The sequence below is a fragment of the Lampetra fluviatilis genome, chromosome 4 (genome assembly GCF_964198595.1).
Source record: "Lampetra fluviatilis chromosome 4, kcLamFluv1.1, whole genome shotgun sequence".
Classification (NCBI taxonomy): domain Eukaryota; kingdom Metazoa; phylum Chordata; class Hyperoartia; order Petromyzontiformes; family Petromyzontidae; genus Lampetra; species Lampetra fluviatilis.
In genome coordinates this window covers 21854845-21873898 of record NC_136278.1, presented here as the reverse complement: position 1 = coordinate 21873898, position 19054 = coordinate 21854845, and positions in this window count along the sequence as shown.

Here is a 19054-nt window from a genome sequence, read left to right as displayed (position 1 = left end):
GTGAACACACACACACACTGGTAGTGAACACACACACACACTGATAGTGAACACACACACACTGGTAGTGAACACACACACACTGGTAGTGAACACACACACACACTGATAGTGAACACACACACACACTGGTAGTGAACACACACACTGGTAGTGAACACACACACACTGATAGTGAACACACACACACTGGTAGTGAACACACACACTGATAGTGAACACACACACACTGGTAGTGAACACACACACACTGATAGTGAACACACACACACTGGTAGTGAACACACACACACACTGGTAGTGAACACACACACACACTGATAGTGAACACACACACTGATAGTGAACACACACACACACACTGGTAGTGAACACACACACACACTGATAGTGAACACACACACACACTGGTAGTGAACACACACACACTGATAGTGAACACACACACACACTGGTAGTGAACTACACACACACTGATAGTGAACACACACACACACTGATAGTGAACTACACACACACTGATAGTGAACACACACACACACTGATAGTGAACACACACACACTGATAGTGAACACACACACACACTGATAGTGAACTACACACACACTGATAGTGAACACACACACACACTGATAGTGAACACACACACACTGGTAGTGAACACACACACACACTGATAGTGAACACACACACACTGGTAGTGAACACACACACACTGATAGTGAACACACACACACTGGTAGTGAACACACACACACTGATAGTGAACTACACACACTGATAGTGAACACACACACACTGGTAGTGAACACACACACACACACTGATAGTGAACACACACACACACACTGATAGTGAACACACACACACACTGATAGTGAACACACACACACACACTGATAGTGAACACACACACACACACTGATAGTGAACACACACACACACTGATAGTGAACACACACACACACACTGATAGTGAACACACACACACTGATAGTGAACACACACACACACACTGATAGTGAACACACACACACTGATAGTGAACACACACACACACACTGATAGTGAACACACACACACACTGATAGTGAACACACACACACACTGGTAGTGAACACACACACACACTGGTAGTGAACACACACACACTGATAGTGAACACACACACACACACTGATAGTGAACACACACACACACTGGTAGTGAACACACACACACACTGGTAGTGAACACACACACACTGATAGTGAACACACACACACACTGATAGTGAACACACACACACACTGGTAGTGAACACACACACACTGATAGTGAACACACACACACACTGATAGTGAACACACACACACACACTGATAGTGAACACACACACACACTGGTAGTGAACACACACACACACTGATAGTGAACACACACACACAAACTGGTAGTGAACACACACACACACACTGATAGTGAACACACACACACTGGTAGTGAACACACACACACACTGATAGTGAACACACACACACACACTGATAGTGAACACACACACACACTGATAGTGAACACACACACACACACTGATAGTGAACACACACACTGATAGTGAACACACACAGACACTGGTAGTGAACACACACACACACACTGATAGTGAACACACACACACTGGTAGTGAACACACACACACAGTGAACACACACACACTGATAGTGAACTACACACACACACTGATAGTGAACACACACACACACTGATAGTGAACACACACACACTGGTAGTGAACACACACACACAGTGAACACACACACACTGATAGTGAACTACACACACACACTGATAGTGAACACACACACACACTGGTAGTGAACACACACACACACTGGTAGTGAACACACACACACACACTGATAGTGAACACACACACTGATAGTGAACACACACACACACTGGTAGTGAACACACACACACACACTGATAGTGAACACACACACTGATAGTGAACACACACACACACACTGATAGTGAACACACACACTGATAGTGAACACACACACACACTGGTAGTGAACACACACACTGGTAGGGAACACACACACACACTGATAGTGGACTACACTCACGCACACGAACACTTACGCGCACAACACCTGCCGAGAACAACAACAAACACAAACTGTACACACATTTATTATTTTTACATAAACACACCCTCGTGACAAACACGTGGCCCTGCCCAGCTGACGCAGTCTCTCGGGACGAGCGTCGTTGAGTGGCCACGAACCACAGAGTACAGGAACCACACACTACAGGAACCACACACTACAGGAACCACACACTACACGAACCACAGAGTACAGGAACCACACTACACGAACCACACTGCAGGAACCACACACTACACGAACCACAGAGTACAGGAACCACACTACACGAACCACAGAGTACAGGAACCACACACTACACGAACCACACACTACAGGAACCACACTACACGAACCACAGAGCACAGGAACCACACACTACAAGAACCACACTACAGGAACCACACACTACACGAACCACAGAGTACAGGAACCACACTACACGAACCACAGAGCACAGGAACCACACACTACAGGAACCACACACTACAGGAACCACACTACACGAACCACACACTACAGGAACCACACTACAGGAACCACACACTACACGAACCACACACTACAGGAACCACACACTTCAGAACCACACTACAGGAACCACACACTACACGAACCACACACTACACGAACCACACCACACAAACCACACCACACGAACCACACTACAGGAACCACACACTACAGGAACCACACTATAGGAACCACACACTACAGGAACCACACACTACAGGAACCACACACTACACGAACCACACACTACACGAACCACACTACACGAACCACACACTACAGGAACCACACACTACACGAACCACACACTACAGGAACCACACAGTACAGGAACCACACACTACATGAACCACACACTACAGGAACCACACACTACACGAACCACACAGTACAGGAACCACACACTACAAGAACCACACTACACGAACCACACACTACAGGAACCACACACTACAGGAACCACACTACAGGAACCACACACTACAGGAACCACACACTACAGGAACCACACACTACAAGAACCACACTACACGAACCACACACTACAGGAACCACACACTACAGGAACCACACACTACAAGAACCACACTACACGAAGCACACACTACACGAACCACACACTACAAGAACCACACACTACACGAACCACACACTACAGGAACCACACTACACGAACCACACACTACAGGAACCACACACTACACGAACCACACACTACAGGAACCACACACTACAGGAACCACACTACACAAACCACACACTACAGGAACCACACACTACAGGAACCACACACTACAGGAACCACACACTATAAGAACCACACTACACGAACCACACACTACACGAACCACACACTACAGGAACCACACTACAGGAACCACACACTACAGGAACCACACACTACAGGAACCACACACTACAAGAACCACACTACACGAACCACACACTACAGGAACCACACACTACAGGAACCACACACTACAAGAACCACACTACACGAACCACACACTACACGAACCACACACTACAAGAACCACACTACACGAACCACACACTACACGAACCACACACTACAGGAACCACACTACACGAACCACACACTACAGGAACCACACACTACACGAACCACACACTACAGGAACCACACACTACACCGCCCCCCCCCCCCATGCATCCCCCACCCCCATTGTTCTGCCTCACGGCAGGTGTTGTGCTCCATGGGAGGAGTGGGGGTGTGAGTTCACAGGAATTTCCTGTTTGGAGGTTGAGTTTGGTCACGTGAACAGGAAGTTCCGATTTGACAGCCTTTCAGCCACGAGGCTGGGGGTCCGCCATTACACAGAGTTCAAGATGGCGGCACACATCGCGTCCCAGTGAAGCCAGCTGTAATTGTACATTGTGGAACTTTAAGAAGTATTGTCTGTAAGTTCGTTTATGTTATTGTAATACTGGGAATGCTGTTATAATGTTAGAATGACCGTTATAATGCTGCAAATGCCTTTATAATGCTGTTAAATTGTTATGATAAATATGACGCCTAGTTAACAACGAAGCCTGCAACTTTCCTTATTGTGAATGTTACTTGTACCCAAGTAACTATATTGCGATCTTGAGAGCAAGGATGACGAAATATCTCATCCACAATTTAGTGTTATGTGTAGTACTGTACATCTGGGGTGCAGTGTGATGATTACACGATGTGCCTTTATTTAACACATTAGCTTATTCTCTTGTATAGCTATTCGATCCAGGATCTATTCTTGAGTTCAGGTTATCTAAGGCAATGTTATGATGATGTAGTGCTCATTAATTGTGTAATAAAGGACTCTTTCACTGTGTTTGTCTCCGTTGTCCTTTATTGGGTTCTTTACACTTGTCCCACACGGCCGTCGCTCAGAGCCTCCCCGCTTGGCAGCTTGACAGCTGCCGTTGCTCCCGTAGCCTTTCTCCACTCCGATGCAGCTCCGCTGCAGGTTCCCTTTGTGCAGTCCTCCGGCTGCTCTCACTGCAGCTCCACCGCTGCTCCTGGTTCCTCCGTGCTCGGTCACCGCTGGCCGACGGTGCCGAGTCTCCCCGTGTGGCGATCTCGCCACTCTCCACTTTCCGCCCTGCGTGGCCTCTCTCTGTCTCTATTCCCAAACTCTCCTCCCATCTCTTCCGGTTCTCTCCCTTAAGACCTTACCCCTCTCTCTCCCGTGACCTAACCCCTCCCCCCGTGACGTCATATCCGCGAGGCCGTTTATGCCCGCATTACACCACCCTCCCCCGTAGAGAAAATTCCAGCCGACCTCGGCTGAACAACAACAACAACAAGTAATGCGAGCGAAACACAACCATCATACAAACAAGGACCACGAAGCATACAATAAATATAACAATAACAACAAGAACACGAACAGTATAAATCAACGAAACGTAAGGGACTTCGACCGCGTGCGGGTCGCCGGTCCGTCCCGGACGGGCGACGGCCCTCCTGCAGACCGAGAACGTGACGGGGTTTTAAGAGCGACAGGATGAAGTCCTGCTGTCGCTATTGGAGGCCCGCCAACGTCCCGGTCCCGTATCCCTGAAGGCCCAGAGTCGGGGGTGTCCCGCAATCGTGTCTGCGGCGGGGTCGGAAGGGCGGCGGGGCTCGGAGTCCCCGCAGCCGTGGTAGGCACACCCCGAGCAGAGTCCCCTATCTCCTGCAGTGTCACGGCCGGCTTGTCTGTAAAAGGCACGACAGGCGTTCTTCCAGGGTCAACAGGCACAGGCAAGGGTGAGTCGGCAGCAACAGACCCCGGCAAGGCAACATCAGGAGATGATGCATCAGTTCGAGGGGCCACATATGGTTTTAAGCGAGACGTGTGAACGAACGAACGCCGAGATCCAAACCGAACACGCGCAGACTGTGGGTTGGGAACCTCGATGAGGCGAACCGGCCCTTGCCATGGTTTATGTAATTTAGGAGAGGTACCTGGCCGCACCTGTGGGCAATGCAGCCAGGCCATGTCCCCCACCTTCCAGGGGCACTCCCCCTTTGAGCGTCGAGCACACCGTTCGTTCCGGGCCTGGGCTTTGGCCGTAGCCATGCGGGCCCCTTCCCGCGCCTCAGTGACACGGCGAACGGTGTCCTGAATGTAATCAGGAAGAGGCTTAGCAGGTCCCCTCACTCCTGTTCCCAACTGCACATCCATCGGCGGCACGTTTTCGCGACCGTACATAAGGAAAAACGGCGAATATCCTGTAGCCGCATGCGGCGTCATCCGGTATGCTGAGAGTACCCCAGGGATATGCAAGTCCCAATCTGATTGTTTTTCACTCACCATGTGACACAGCATGGCGGACAAAGTCCGATTTAGCCATTCGACCATACCATCCGTTTGTGGGTGGTAGGGAGATGTCCGTATCTTTTTAGTTCCAAGAGCCGCGCACACTTCCCCCAACAATTTAGAAGAAAAATTTCGGCCTTGATCTGTGAGGAGCCTCTCCGGCGCCCCCTTGTCCATAACGTACCCAAATAGAAAGGCGTCTGTAATGGACGCCGCTGACTGGTCGGGCAAGGGCCAGGCCATCGGCCAGCGGGAGAGGTACTCCACCCCAACCAGCAAGTATTTATTACCTTTAGCGGATGGCGGGAAGGGTCCCAAAATATCTAACGCTACCAATTCATTAACTCGAGACACCTGAATAGACTGTATCGGCGGCACATATGAGTGTTTAGGTGGCTTCCGCCGGGCACAATCGGGACACGCGTGAACGTGACAGACGACATCTGTTGTCATGCCGTGCCAAAAGTAATCTCGCTGCAACGTCAATAGGGTCTTCTGCACCCCCAGATGTAAGAGCGTGTCGCAATGCAGAGTCCTAATCAATTCGCACCGCAAGGATGCCGGTACAACCAGACGCCAGCGTTCCTGTAACCCTTCCCTCCACATCAGCAGACCATCGCGGAGAGCGGTTTCCGGCGTACCCACCGAACCCGGTCCCCCACTCTCCTTCGCAGCCCGATTCCGTAAGGTCACCAATGAATCGTCCAGCATGTGTTCCCGAATCCACACAGCCCTTGGAAGATTCAAAATCCCATCAGCCGGTCCCGGCACCATTGGAGCCTCAGGCACCTCGACCGCCAACGCAACAGGCTGAGGGGGATGCTGGATCGGCGCACACCTATGCGTCCCGGACGCGCACGCGCAAGGGGATCGCTGCGGAAACCTAGAGAGCGCGTCCGCAGTCGCGTGACGCACCCCCTTCCGATGGTGAATTTGAAAGGAAAATTCTTGCAGCGTGTCCAACCACCGCGCCAGCTGGCCGGATGGTTGGTCCACCTTGAGAGCATACTGCAAGGCCGCATGATCCGTGCACACAATAAACGAACGACCGTAGAGATATGGTCGAAATTGGCGGAGAAAGTAAACAATAGCCAAAAGTTCCCTGCGAGTGACGCAGTAGCGGGTTTCTGCGGGAGACAAAACCCGGCTACCGTACGCCACCACGCGCTCCACACCAACTTTGGACTGAGACAATATGGCCCCAATGCCCGTGTCACTCGCGTCCGTATCCAGAATGAAGGGGTGATCAAAATCTGGATAATCCAACGTTGGCGCCGTAGCCAACCGATCGCGCAGGCCTTGAAACGCCGCCTCTTCTGGCGGTCCCCAAGCAAATTTTCGTCCTTTATCCGTAAGGAGGTGCAGAGGCCTCGCAATCGTCACAAAATTCGGAACAAACCTACGATAATATGAGGCAAACCCCAAAAACCGACGCACATCCCCCACCGTGGCTGGGGTCGGCCTTTATAGAACGGAAGAATCTCACCGACTCGTCGTCGAGAAGAGTCGGTAGAACCTCCAATGCCTCAGTGTCAGTCCACCTTGCAGAGCGTACCGCCGCCAAAAATCTGCAGGCGAAAGTACTCCAATCGCCACCGATGGAGAATTCTTTAACGGTTGTGAGATGACGACTGCGACTCCTTGTTGCGCCGTCCTCAGCAGATGACTCATCACGCGGCGTATTCAAAATGGCGTCGCATCGCAACGTGTCCAAGATGGCGGCCTCCCGCCGCGGAGAGCGCAAGATGGCGGCTTCCCGCCGTTCTTCCCCTGCCACGCCCAAGATGGCGTCTTCGTGCCGCGTGGCAGATGGCGCCGACAGCGCAGGCAAGGCTGCAGACCACCATCGGCACTCCCCAACGCCGTCCTCGGCGTGACGATCTCGCACAATTGCGCCAGCACGATTTTCAAGGTCTCCAGCTGCGCCGCCATCTGTCTCCATCGTAAGTCCGCGTCCTCCGGCGCAGACGGGTCCACCGACGCGGCGACATCTTAGACTCCCGGAGCTGTACTCCTTCCCGCACGGATCTCCTCCTCCATCGCAGGCAGGTCCACCGCCTGAGAAAGGTCGTCGTCGTCGGATGATGTAGCAGATGATGGCGCAGGAATATTATTTCTTATGAGCTGTTTTGACATGCCGTTTCACATCTGACACCAGTGTAATAAAGGACTCTTTCACTGTGTCTGTCTCCGTTGTCCTTTATTGGGTTCTTTACACTTGTCCCACACGGCCCTCGCTCAGAGCCTCCCCGCTTGGTAGCTCGACAGCTGCCGTCGCCCCCGTAGCCTTTCTCCACTCTGATGCAGCTCCGCTGCAGGTTCCCTTTGTGCAGTCCTCCGGCTGCTCTCACTGTAGCTCCACCGCTGCTCCTGGTTCCTCCGTGCTCGGTCACCGCTGGCCGACGGTGCCGAGTCTCCCCGTGTGGCCTCTCTCTGTCTCTATTCCCAAACTCTCCTCCCGTCTCTTCCGGTTCTCTCCCTTAAGACCTTACCCCTCTCTCTCCCGTGACCTAACCCCTCCCCCCGTGACGTCATATCCGCGAGGCCGTTTACGCCCGCATTACAATTGTATTGATATCACCAAGTATTAACATATGGTGTATTTGTGCTGTGTTTTTCCATCAGTTTTACCCCGTTAAGTTCAATATATTACGTTTGGAGTCGTATGTTCACCCTGGCTCTGAGGGTTTATTGGATGCGAGGTTAACTACTCGGATAGCGGTGCAACGCAGCGCACAGCGAGGCCGAGACAGTAAAAAGACTCTTCTTGAAGCTCCCAACCAGCTCTGCAACCAGCTCTGCAGCAAGTAAAAAGACATTCTTCTTGGAGCTCCCAACCAGCTTCTCAGGCTTGGATCTCTCAAGCAGTCAGCCCTGCAGCAAACAAGGAGCTCTCAAGCAGTCAGCCCTGCAGCTAGCAACCAGCTCTGCAACGAGTCTACATTAAAATTGTGTTGCAAGCATCGCAGCATGGAAAGCCACAGTTCAGCAGGGAGAGATGCTGAATCAGGTGATCTAAGTAATCCAGGACCTCCCACCCTGCCTCAAGAGGACCACGGGAGTTCAAGGCCCCAGGCTGACACAGCGGGCCTTGGTAAGCTATGATGCTGAGAAGCAGGACCTTGATGCCAGGATACAAAGGACATGGGACCGGGTTGAAGCAGATATATCTGAAGCTTAAAATGCCTCAGACACAGTGGCCTCCAGCGAGTGAAGGTGAGCAGCTCAAGCTACAAGCTGCTGGCAAATAAATACATCTCCCTCCTGATGAAGGTGAAAGCAGATGAGGGCATAGAGGGAGTGCGCATGCAAGAGCACTTCCTTGAACTGCTCGATGATAATATGAAGGCAGTGATACAAGATGCAATAGATCGTGTGGAGGGCTTAACAGAGACACAATCTCAGCACTCTGTCTCATCCAAGTCCACCACAAGATCTAAAGGCTCAGCACACTCACAGATATCAGAGAATTGGAGTGAGTTTGGCACTCAGATGCCGGTCAAGGACCATGATCAACTCACTATTAAAAATATTTTGGACTGGTCTGAACAATTCACCAATGCTCCTCCACAAAACGATACTGAACAAAGGTTGGACGTTGAAGCATCGCCATCTCCACACCGTGAACGTGAATACTGTCTACGGGAATGGTGGAAATGTATATCCTGCCTTGGCAGTTAGTCGCCGACTCAGCGTCGCACACGTGGGATCAGAAATGAATGCACCACGTCAGACCCACATTCCAGACAGTCACATAAAGGGATGAAACCAACGTGATCGAAAACCTTTGGGCCCACAATCCAACGCCATCGCGAATGACGGCGTGCAAGGCAATACAGCCAATAATGGCACCTCACAAGCGCCAGTATGGACATACCCTGGATCAGCAGGATTAAAGGACGTTGCTAGGTACCTGGCTCACCGCGAACTAATCAACACAGGACTCGTTAAGTTTGATGATCACTCTGAGAACTATCGAGCCTGGAGATCTACCTTCAGGAATGCAATCCGAAATGCAGACATCTCTGCAAGTGAAGAACTTGACCTGTTGGTGAAATGGTTAGGAAACGAATTTGCAGAGTACGCAAAGAGGATCCGGTCGGCAGACATAGACGACCCTGCCTCAAGCCTGCATGCGGTGTGGGAGAGGCTCGAGGAGTGTTATGGTAGCCCAAAAACCACTGAGAAGGCTCTCTTCCAGAAGTTGCAGAACTTTCCAAAAATCTCTGGTCGAGACAATAAAAGGTTATGAGAGCTTGGAGATCTTTTCATGGAGCTTGAATCAGCCCAGGCTGGCCCCTACTTACCAGGTCTTATTTTCTTGAATACCTACCATGGTGGAACCCCATCGTAGAGAAATTGCCATTTGACGTGCAGGAAAAATGGAGAACAGTGGGTTCAAGATACAAGTCAGAGCATCAGGTTGCATTCCCCCTATTCTCGTTTTTCTCAAAGTGTATCCGCAACCTGGCTATGACCAGAAATGACCCGAGTTTCATGTTTGGCACCACGGGGATTTCCAGTCCAGATCTCCTATGACATTCGCAAACTCCGTCCAGGCAACCACCACAAAGAAAAAGATAGAGGATCCAGAAAAGCAATGCCTATTGCATGATGAACCTCACTCCCTCCAGAAATGCCGTGAGTTCAGGAGGAAGCCATTGGAAGAGCAGAAGAATTTGCTGAAAGAATTTGGAGTGTGCTTCAAATGCTGCGCTTCTACAAACCACCTTGCAAGGAATAGAAAGGCAGATATCAAGTGCGAGGAATGTGGCAGCGACAAACACGCAACTGCTCTGCACACATTTTACTCCAAACCCGGTGGCACTAAGGCTTCCGATCCCGAAGCAGAGCACGGCGGGGAGCAAGGCGAGACTGCCGCACTCACTTCGTCAATCACAACCAAATGCACAGAAGTCTGTGGAGAAGGCTTCAAAGGAAAGTCTTGCTCAAAGAATACCTCGTCCGAGTCTATCCCAAAGGACATCCTGAAAGGACAGTAAGGATGTACGCCAAAATAGACGACCAGAGCAACAAGTCTTTGGCAAGGTCAGAGTTCTTTGATCAGCTAAGCGTATGTGGGAATTCCTTTCCATACACGCTCAGAACATGCTCAGGACTGATGGAGACAGCGGGAAGAAGGGCGAGCGGCCTCATGGTGGAAACCATGGATAGCACCATGAAGCTAGCCCTTCCTACGGTGACAGAGTGCAATGAGATACTGGACGACAGGAGTGAGATTCCCACACCCGAAGTCGCACGTCACCACCCACACCGAACCCCATAGCAGAGTTAATCCCGCCATTGGATTACGGGGCACAGATTTAACTTTTGCTTGGCAGGGACATGCTGAGAGTCCACAAGGTTCGTGATCAACGCAACGGACCTCACGACGCTCCCTACGCCCAGAGACTCGACCTAGGATGGGTCATCGTAGGTGATGTCTGTCTCAATGGAACAAATAAACCAGACCGCATTAGCACATTTAGAACGAGTGTGCTCACGAATGGACGCACGTCGCTCTTCAAACCGTGCCAAAACCACTTCACGATGAAAGCGAAACCCGAAGAGAGAAGTCAAGGCTGTACACTGCAGACTTACGAAGAAACCACCACGACTTTTATACTCTTAGGTTTTTCGGTAAAGTCACGTAGGTAAAAAAATGATAATAATAAATAATAGAAATAATAATAAAAATAAAGTAATAAATCACGATGTTTCGGAGGCAACACAAGTCTCCGTCATCAGGTGGGACCGTCAGCTAGATTTACTGTCTCAAGTGAGGCAAAATTCCAAGAGTCAAGCTTTTAAATACAAGTTTAAGGGGGGAGGGAAGGGGGAGGGGGTTATCTGAATGTGGAAGCAAATGAGTGGAACGTGTTTAGGGGGGGGGTGGGCGGGGCTAAAAGAGAACAGTAGGTGCATCTTGTTGATGTTTTACCCGATGTTGGATGACAATCCAAATACAAAAAAGGAGAGTGCTGTTAAACGCTGGGGATGTCAACACTCGGTAAAGTAGAATAGTACCTGTCAAATAAGATGGTCAAAATATGTGTAGTTGAATCTTTTTTGCATGGTTAATACCATCTTTGCTTGTACATCCACCGTCTTCACTGTATTTTGTTCCTCCATGTTTCTCCAAGCCAGTCCTGACTGACAGGAAGAAGACAAAGATGAAGCTGCTGCTCGTCGCTCTGCTGGTGGTTGTGGCGGTGGTCGCTGCGACCGTGGCCTCTCTGTTCCTAGATTCGGAGCTGTCATCCGAGTGGGAATCTTGGAAGGAGTTCCACGGCAAGTCCCAACAACCGGAACATACCATCCCAAGGCTCGAGCTGTGTGGAGCCGTTCTAGCTACAGAAGTGGCAGAACTGATCTTAGACGAATTGGACATCAAACTGGATGCGGTCAAGTTCTACACGGACAGTAAGGTAGTACTAGGCTACATAAACAATCACACCCGAAGGTTCTACATCGACATTAGCAATAGGGTGGAACGCATCAGGAGATCAACGCAGCCGAAGCAATGGAATTACGTTCAAACTGAACAGAATCCAGCAGATCTCGCAACTAGGTCCGTCCCTGCATCTCTGCTGAAGCAAACCATCTGGCTGACGGGTCCAGCGTTCCTCTTACGACGTGATGGTGGCCCAGGTACTACCAAAGAGACCTTTGGACTTGTAGAGACAAGGAGATTCGTCCTCAAGTGACAACTTTCATACCAAATGTGCGACCAAGAAGTCCACTGAGTCCACACCATTTTGAACATTTCTCGAAATGGACGACGCTCGTGCAAGCAATAGCACATCTAACGCATATCGCAGACTGCTTCCACCGCCCAATGAGAGGCACCACTGGTAGCTGCAATGGATGGCATCACTGCACAGTGCCACGCACTGAAGATGAGCTTTCCAGAGCAAGGAAATTAATCTTCTGCAGTGTGCAACAGGCAGCTTATGCAAGTGAGATCAAGGCCATCAACAATGGAGAAGACCTTCCTAGGGTCAGCACCCTTAGGAAGTTAAACCCCAGGATGGACAAAGACGGCTTGCTCAGGATCGGTGGTCGGCTAGGGAATGCAAAATGAGATGAGAATGAACGAAACCCCCTCATAATCCCGAGCCAGAGCCACATTGCAATTTTACTTGTGCGCTACTACCACAAGAAGGTCAAGCACCAAGGTCGGCACTTCACAGAAGGAGCAATCCGATCTGCAGGGTTGTGGATCGTTGGAGCAAAGAGGTGCATCACCAGCACAATCCACAAGTGTATCAGGTGTCGCAAGCTACGTGGAAACAGGAAGAACAGAAAATGGCAGACCTCCCAGCCGATCGATTCAGTGTGGAACCTCCCTTCACCTCTGTTGGGATCGACGTGTTCGGACCATGGACAGTCATCTCCCGCCGCACCAGAGGAGGGCTCGCGAACAGCAAACGTTGGGCAGTGCTGTTCACCTGATTGAGTGCACGAGCAGTGCACATCGAAGTCATCGAGTCCATGGACTCTTCAAGTTTTATAAATGCACTCCGGAGATTCTTCGCCATCAGAGGGCCAGCCAAGCAACTCCGTTCTGATTGTGGAACCAATTTCACTGGAGCATGTAAAGAGCTTAAGATCATTACGGAGAATGTTGAAGATGATTCTGTCAGGAAATACCTTAGTGGCCAAGGCTGTACATGGATCTTCAATCCTCCTTACTCTTCGCATATGGGTGGAGCCTGGGAACGCATGATCGGGATTGCTCGACGCATTCTCGACTCCATGCTATGTGATGACGGGTCCACACGGCTCTCACACGAGGTCTTGACCACTCTCATGGCCGAGGTCTCAGCCATAATTAACTCAAGACCCCTGATCCCCATCTCAACCGACCCGGAGTCACCATTCATCTTGATTCCTGCTACGCTTCTTACCCAGAAGACAGACGTGCTAACAGCACCCACCGAGGAGGCCAGCACTGCAGACCTCTACAGACGTCAATGGCGACAAGTGCAGAGCTTCGCCAACGCGTTCTGGCGTCGCCGGAAAAACGAGTACCTTGCGACACTCCAAGTACGCAGCAAGTGGCAGTCTAACAGACCAGACATCCAAGAAAGTGACCTCGTCCTACTGAAGGACAATCAAGCCAAACGGAATGAGTGGCCAATGGGTCGCATCCTCAAGTCGATTCCCAGTGCCGATGGAAAAGTTTGAAAGGTCGAGGTCATGATTGCGAAGCAAGGTGTCGCAAGAACTTTCATCAGGCCCATAGTCGAGACAGTACTACTTCTCTCTCGCAGAGATATGTACAAATAAGCTGGCCCCTTGAAGTTTGTTATACATTTGTTTATGAGAGTTTGGTCACGTTAACAGGAAGTTCCGATTTGACAGCCTTTCAGCCACGAGGCTGGGGGTCTGCCATTACACAGAGTTCAAGATGGCGGCACACATCGCGTCCCAGTGAAGCCAGCTGTAATTGTACATTGTGGGACTTTAAGAAGCATTGTCTGTAAGTTCGTTTATGTTCTTGTAATACTAGGAATGCTGTTATAATGTTAGAATGACCGTTATAATGCTGCAAATGCCTTTATAATGCTGTTAAATTGTTATGATAAATATGACGCCTAGTTAACAACGAAGCCTGCAACTTTCCTTATTGTGAATGTTACTTGTACCCAAGTAACTATATTGCGATCTTGAGAGCAAGGATGACGAAATATCTCATCCACAATTTAGTGTTACGTGTAGTACTGTACATCTGGGGTGCAGTGTGATGATTACACGATGTGCCTATATCTAACACATTAGCTTATTCTCTTGTATAGCTATTCAGTACTAATATAGGTGCCAGTTCGATCCAGGATCTATTGTTGAGTTCAGGTTATCTAAGGCAATGTTATGATGATGTAGTGTTCATTCATTGTATTGATATTACCAAGTATTAACATATGCTGTATTTGTGCTGTGTTTTTCCATCAGTTTTACCTCGTTCAATTCAATGAATTACGTTTGGAGTCGAATGTTCACCCTGGCTCTGAGGGTTTATTGGATGCGAGGTTAACTACTCGGATAGCGGTGCAACGCAGCGCACAGCGAGGTCGAGACACCCATGTTACCGATTCATTGTTTCGACGCACAAACAAACACGTCAAGGCTGAGTCGACCTAGGGGAGATCCCCATACGAATCGGTTCGGATAATCGCCACCGATGCTTGCCAGCCGTGGCCAGGAATAGAACTCAGGTGGTGCGGACTCAAGAGCACAGTGGGCTAAGAAGCACTCCCCCCCCCACCCCGTATAGCCTCCAGCATGCAGTTTGGGGGCGAGTGCTGCTTAGCACCCTGCCCGGCCGCCTTTGTCTCCCCGGTGGCGATGTTTACTACGCACCGCGGCACTCGTTTGAGGCTGAGTCGACCTAGGGGGATGCCCAGGACCGGTTCAGACAATCGTCCCCGTGGTGTTGGAGGCCGTCAGCTGGTACCGATCTTGGGGGGATCGTCTCCGGGTTCGTAGCACAGCGCGCTAACCGCTGCGCCACCGCTCCCCCGCATTCATTACACACAAAGATCCCCCGTGTAGCCTCGACAGACTGCAGGGGCAAGTGCTGTTAGCGAGCACCTATGAAGGCCGGAATGGTACACGAGGGGGTGGGTGGTCAGCACCACGCCCGGCCGCCTTTGTCTCCCCGGTGGCGATGTTTACTACGCACCGCGGCACTCGTTTGAGGCTAAGTCGACCTAGGGGGAGGCCCAGGACCGGTTCAGACAATCGTCCCCGTGGGGTTGGTGGCCGTCAGCGGGCATCGATCTGAAGGGTATCGTCTCCGGGTTCCTAGTGCAGCGCCTAACCGCTGCGCCACCGCTCCCCCCCCCCGCATTCATTACACACACGCACGCACAGGCACGCAGCTCTGAACTCTGGTGACGGGCACACACCCAGCATACAGTAGATAACACGCACACACACACAGCATACAGTAGATAACACGCACACACACACACAGCCCCAGCCACATTCTACACACACACGGTGGGGGGGGGGTAGAGAGAGCGTGTGTGCGTGAGAGGGGAGGCGGAGGTGGGTGGAGAGTGGGAGGGAGGTGCAGAGCGTGTGTGTTTGTGGTGGAGAGTGCGCATGTGTGTGTTGGAGAGTGTGTGTGTTTGTGGTGGAGAGTGTGTGTGTGATGGACAGTGCATGTGTGTGTTGGAGAGTGTGTGTGTTGGAGGTGTGTGTTGGATAATGTGTGTGTGTTAGAGAGTGTGTGATGGAGAGTGTGTGTGTGTTGGAGAGTGTGTGTGTGGAGAGTGTGTGTGTGTGTTGGAGATTGTGTGTGTGTGTTGGAGTGTGTGTGTGTTGGAGAGTGTGTGTGTGTAGTGGAGAGTGGGGAGCGGTGGTGTAGTGGTTAGCGCGCTGCGATATGAACCCGGTGACCCGGATTCGATTCCCGCTCACGTCCAACACCAGTGACGATTATCTGAACTGGTCCTGGGCCTCCCCTAGGTCGGCTCAGCCTCAGATGAGTACCTGGTGCGGCGTATAAACATCGCTACTGGAGAAACAAAGGCGACCGGGCGTGGTGCTGGCCACCCACCCCCTCGTGTGCCGTGCCGGCCTTCATAGGTGCTCGCTAACAGCACTTGCCCCAACAGTCTGTTAAGGCTATACGGGGATCTTTTCCGTCTTTGTTTTGTGTGAGAGAGTGTTGGAGTGTGTGTGTGTGAGAGAGAAGGGTGCCGAGTGTGTGCAGTGTGTGAGAGTGGTGGAGTGTGTGTGTGAGAGAGGGAGGTGGAGAGTGTGTGTGTGACAGAGAGTTTGGGGGAGTGCGTGAGAGGGAGGGTGGGAGGGAGATGGAGTGTGTGCGTGAAAGAGTGGGGGAGTTGTGGACGTGAGAAGGATGAAGGTGGGGGTGTGTGGGTGGGGGGAGAGTATCTGTGCGTGAGAGGGATGGAGTGGGATGGGGGTGTTGTGTGTGTGTGAGAGAGGGGTGGAGTGTGTGCGTGGTGTGTGTGTGTGGGTGAGAAAGTTGGTATGTGAGAGTGGGGAGCGGTAGTGTAGCGGTTAGCTCACTGCGCTACGAACCCGGCGACCCGGGTTCGATTCCCGCTCACGCCCAACACGAATGACGATTATTTGAACCGGTCCTGGGCCTCCCCTAGGTCGACTCACCCACAAATGAGTACCTGGTGGGGTGTGTAAACATCGCTACTGGGGAGACAAAGGCGGTCGGGCGTGGTTCTGGCCACCCACCCCGTCGTGTGCCGTGCCCGGCCTCCATAGGTGCTCGCTAACAGCACTTGCCCCTACAGTCTGTTAAGGCTACACGGGGGATCTTTGTGTGTGGGCGGTGCGTCTGCCACAGCAGATGTGTAATGGATTTCAAAGGGACCTACATCTCTGCTTTATTGACCTGGTCAAGGCCTATGATGCCATCAGATGCCCTTTCGGGGGTCACACGATCATTAAGGACCTTCATGATGGTGGGCAGGCCCCGAGAAAAGTTGCATAGCCAGGAGTTGGAGCCATTCTCTGTTCACGTTGGGGTGCGACAGGGATGTCCTCTGGAACCTACGGTATTTCACTTTTTTGTCGACAGTGTCGTTCGAGAAACCTTCCATGGCCTATACCTGAGGAATCTCTATCTGGTACCGATACAAAGGGAGGCTGATCGATGCCCGGGTGCGGTCGGGGAATGGCTCCCTATTGGTCACCCATGTTTCGTATGCTGATGATCTGGTGATTACTACCCACTCAGAGGAGTTGGAGGTGCTGCTGCTTGACCTGGAGCAGACTACCTAGAGGTGGGGGCCTTACCATCAGCCCCTCCAAAACCAAGAACCTGCCTGGGTAATTTGTGTGTGGAGAGAGTGGAGAGGTTTCTGTACTTGGGAAATGTGCTTAGGACCAGCTCCGGCTTGACAACAGAGGGGTCAGGCGAGCGACATTATGTTATCATCGGCTGCGTAACGCTGTGTGGAAGCTACCTGGTCTGTCGCTCCACTCAAAGCTTCGGGTCTTCTCAGCCACAGTAATGTCCTCCCTTCCCTATGCTTGTGAAACGTGGACCCCCCCCCCCTCCCAATGTAAAATCTTAACCGGTTAGAAATATTCAGGCTGGCCTGCCTACGATTCATCCTGGGTTTAACCAGGCTGAATTATGTGAGGAGCTCACAATCCTTGTAAGATCTGGATGCAATTCCATCGCTGAGCTCCTCCGGCAGGCAAGGCTGCGTTGGCTGGGTAATGTAGCCCGCATGCTCAGCCACCGTAAGCCCACACTGCTTTTGTTTGGCCGGATAGAGGGGGCTAAACGGGCGCGGCACGGCCTAGAGAAGAGATGGAGTGATGTGGTACAGGAGGACGTGGAGCTGAGTGGACTTGCCGATGACTGGTACCAGCAGTGTCAAGATCGGCCTCTGTGGAGGAGGCTCGTGAAGGACGCTACTGGGCAGTTGGAGGCAGTCGCCCTCCAGCAACAACGGAGGGCAGTGGAGCGACGCTCACAACAACGAGCGGAGTTCCGGGCGGATACAACGCAGAGAGTTAGCATAGTGGGGAACACAGGTGGTGCATCTATCAGTCATCTCAGTCAGTCAATCTACGGCACCTGGGTCTGTCCCGTGACTTCCTGCCAGCGCGCGTTCAACACTTCACTTAGCCTTAAAGTACACTTAGCATGGCACAAGCGCCGTGGCGAATGGCAGTCGTTGTTGTTGAGGGGGGGGGGGTGTGAGTTGGTGAGCGAGTTTGAGTGTGTGTGGGTGAGAATGGTGGAGTGTGGGTGAGATAGATGGGGTGTGGGTGAGAGTGGTGGAGTGTGTGTGTGTCAGAGGGAGGGAGGTGGAAAGAGAGAGAGAGGGGTGGCGAGCGTGCGTCTGCATGAGAAATAGAGGCGTGTGCATGAGATGTGAAGACCGTGTGTGAGGAGGGGGTGTGTGTTTGAGAGATTGGCGGTGTGTCTTTGCGTGTATGTGAAAGAGGTTGGGTGTGTGAATGTGGAGTGGGTGCGTGTGTGCGTGAGCAGTTGCGGGGCCTGCAGCATATGATGTTATAAAGGGGCCCTAAATAAAATAAAACACCTAAATATTAAAACACAAATTTTTAACTTGCATAGTAAAGTA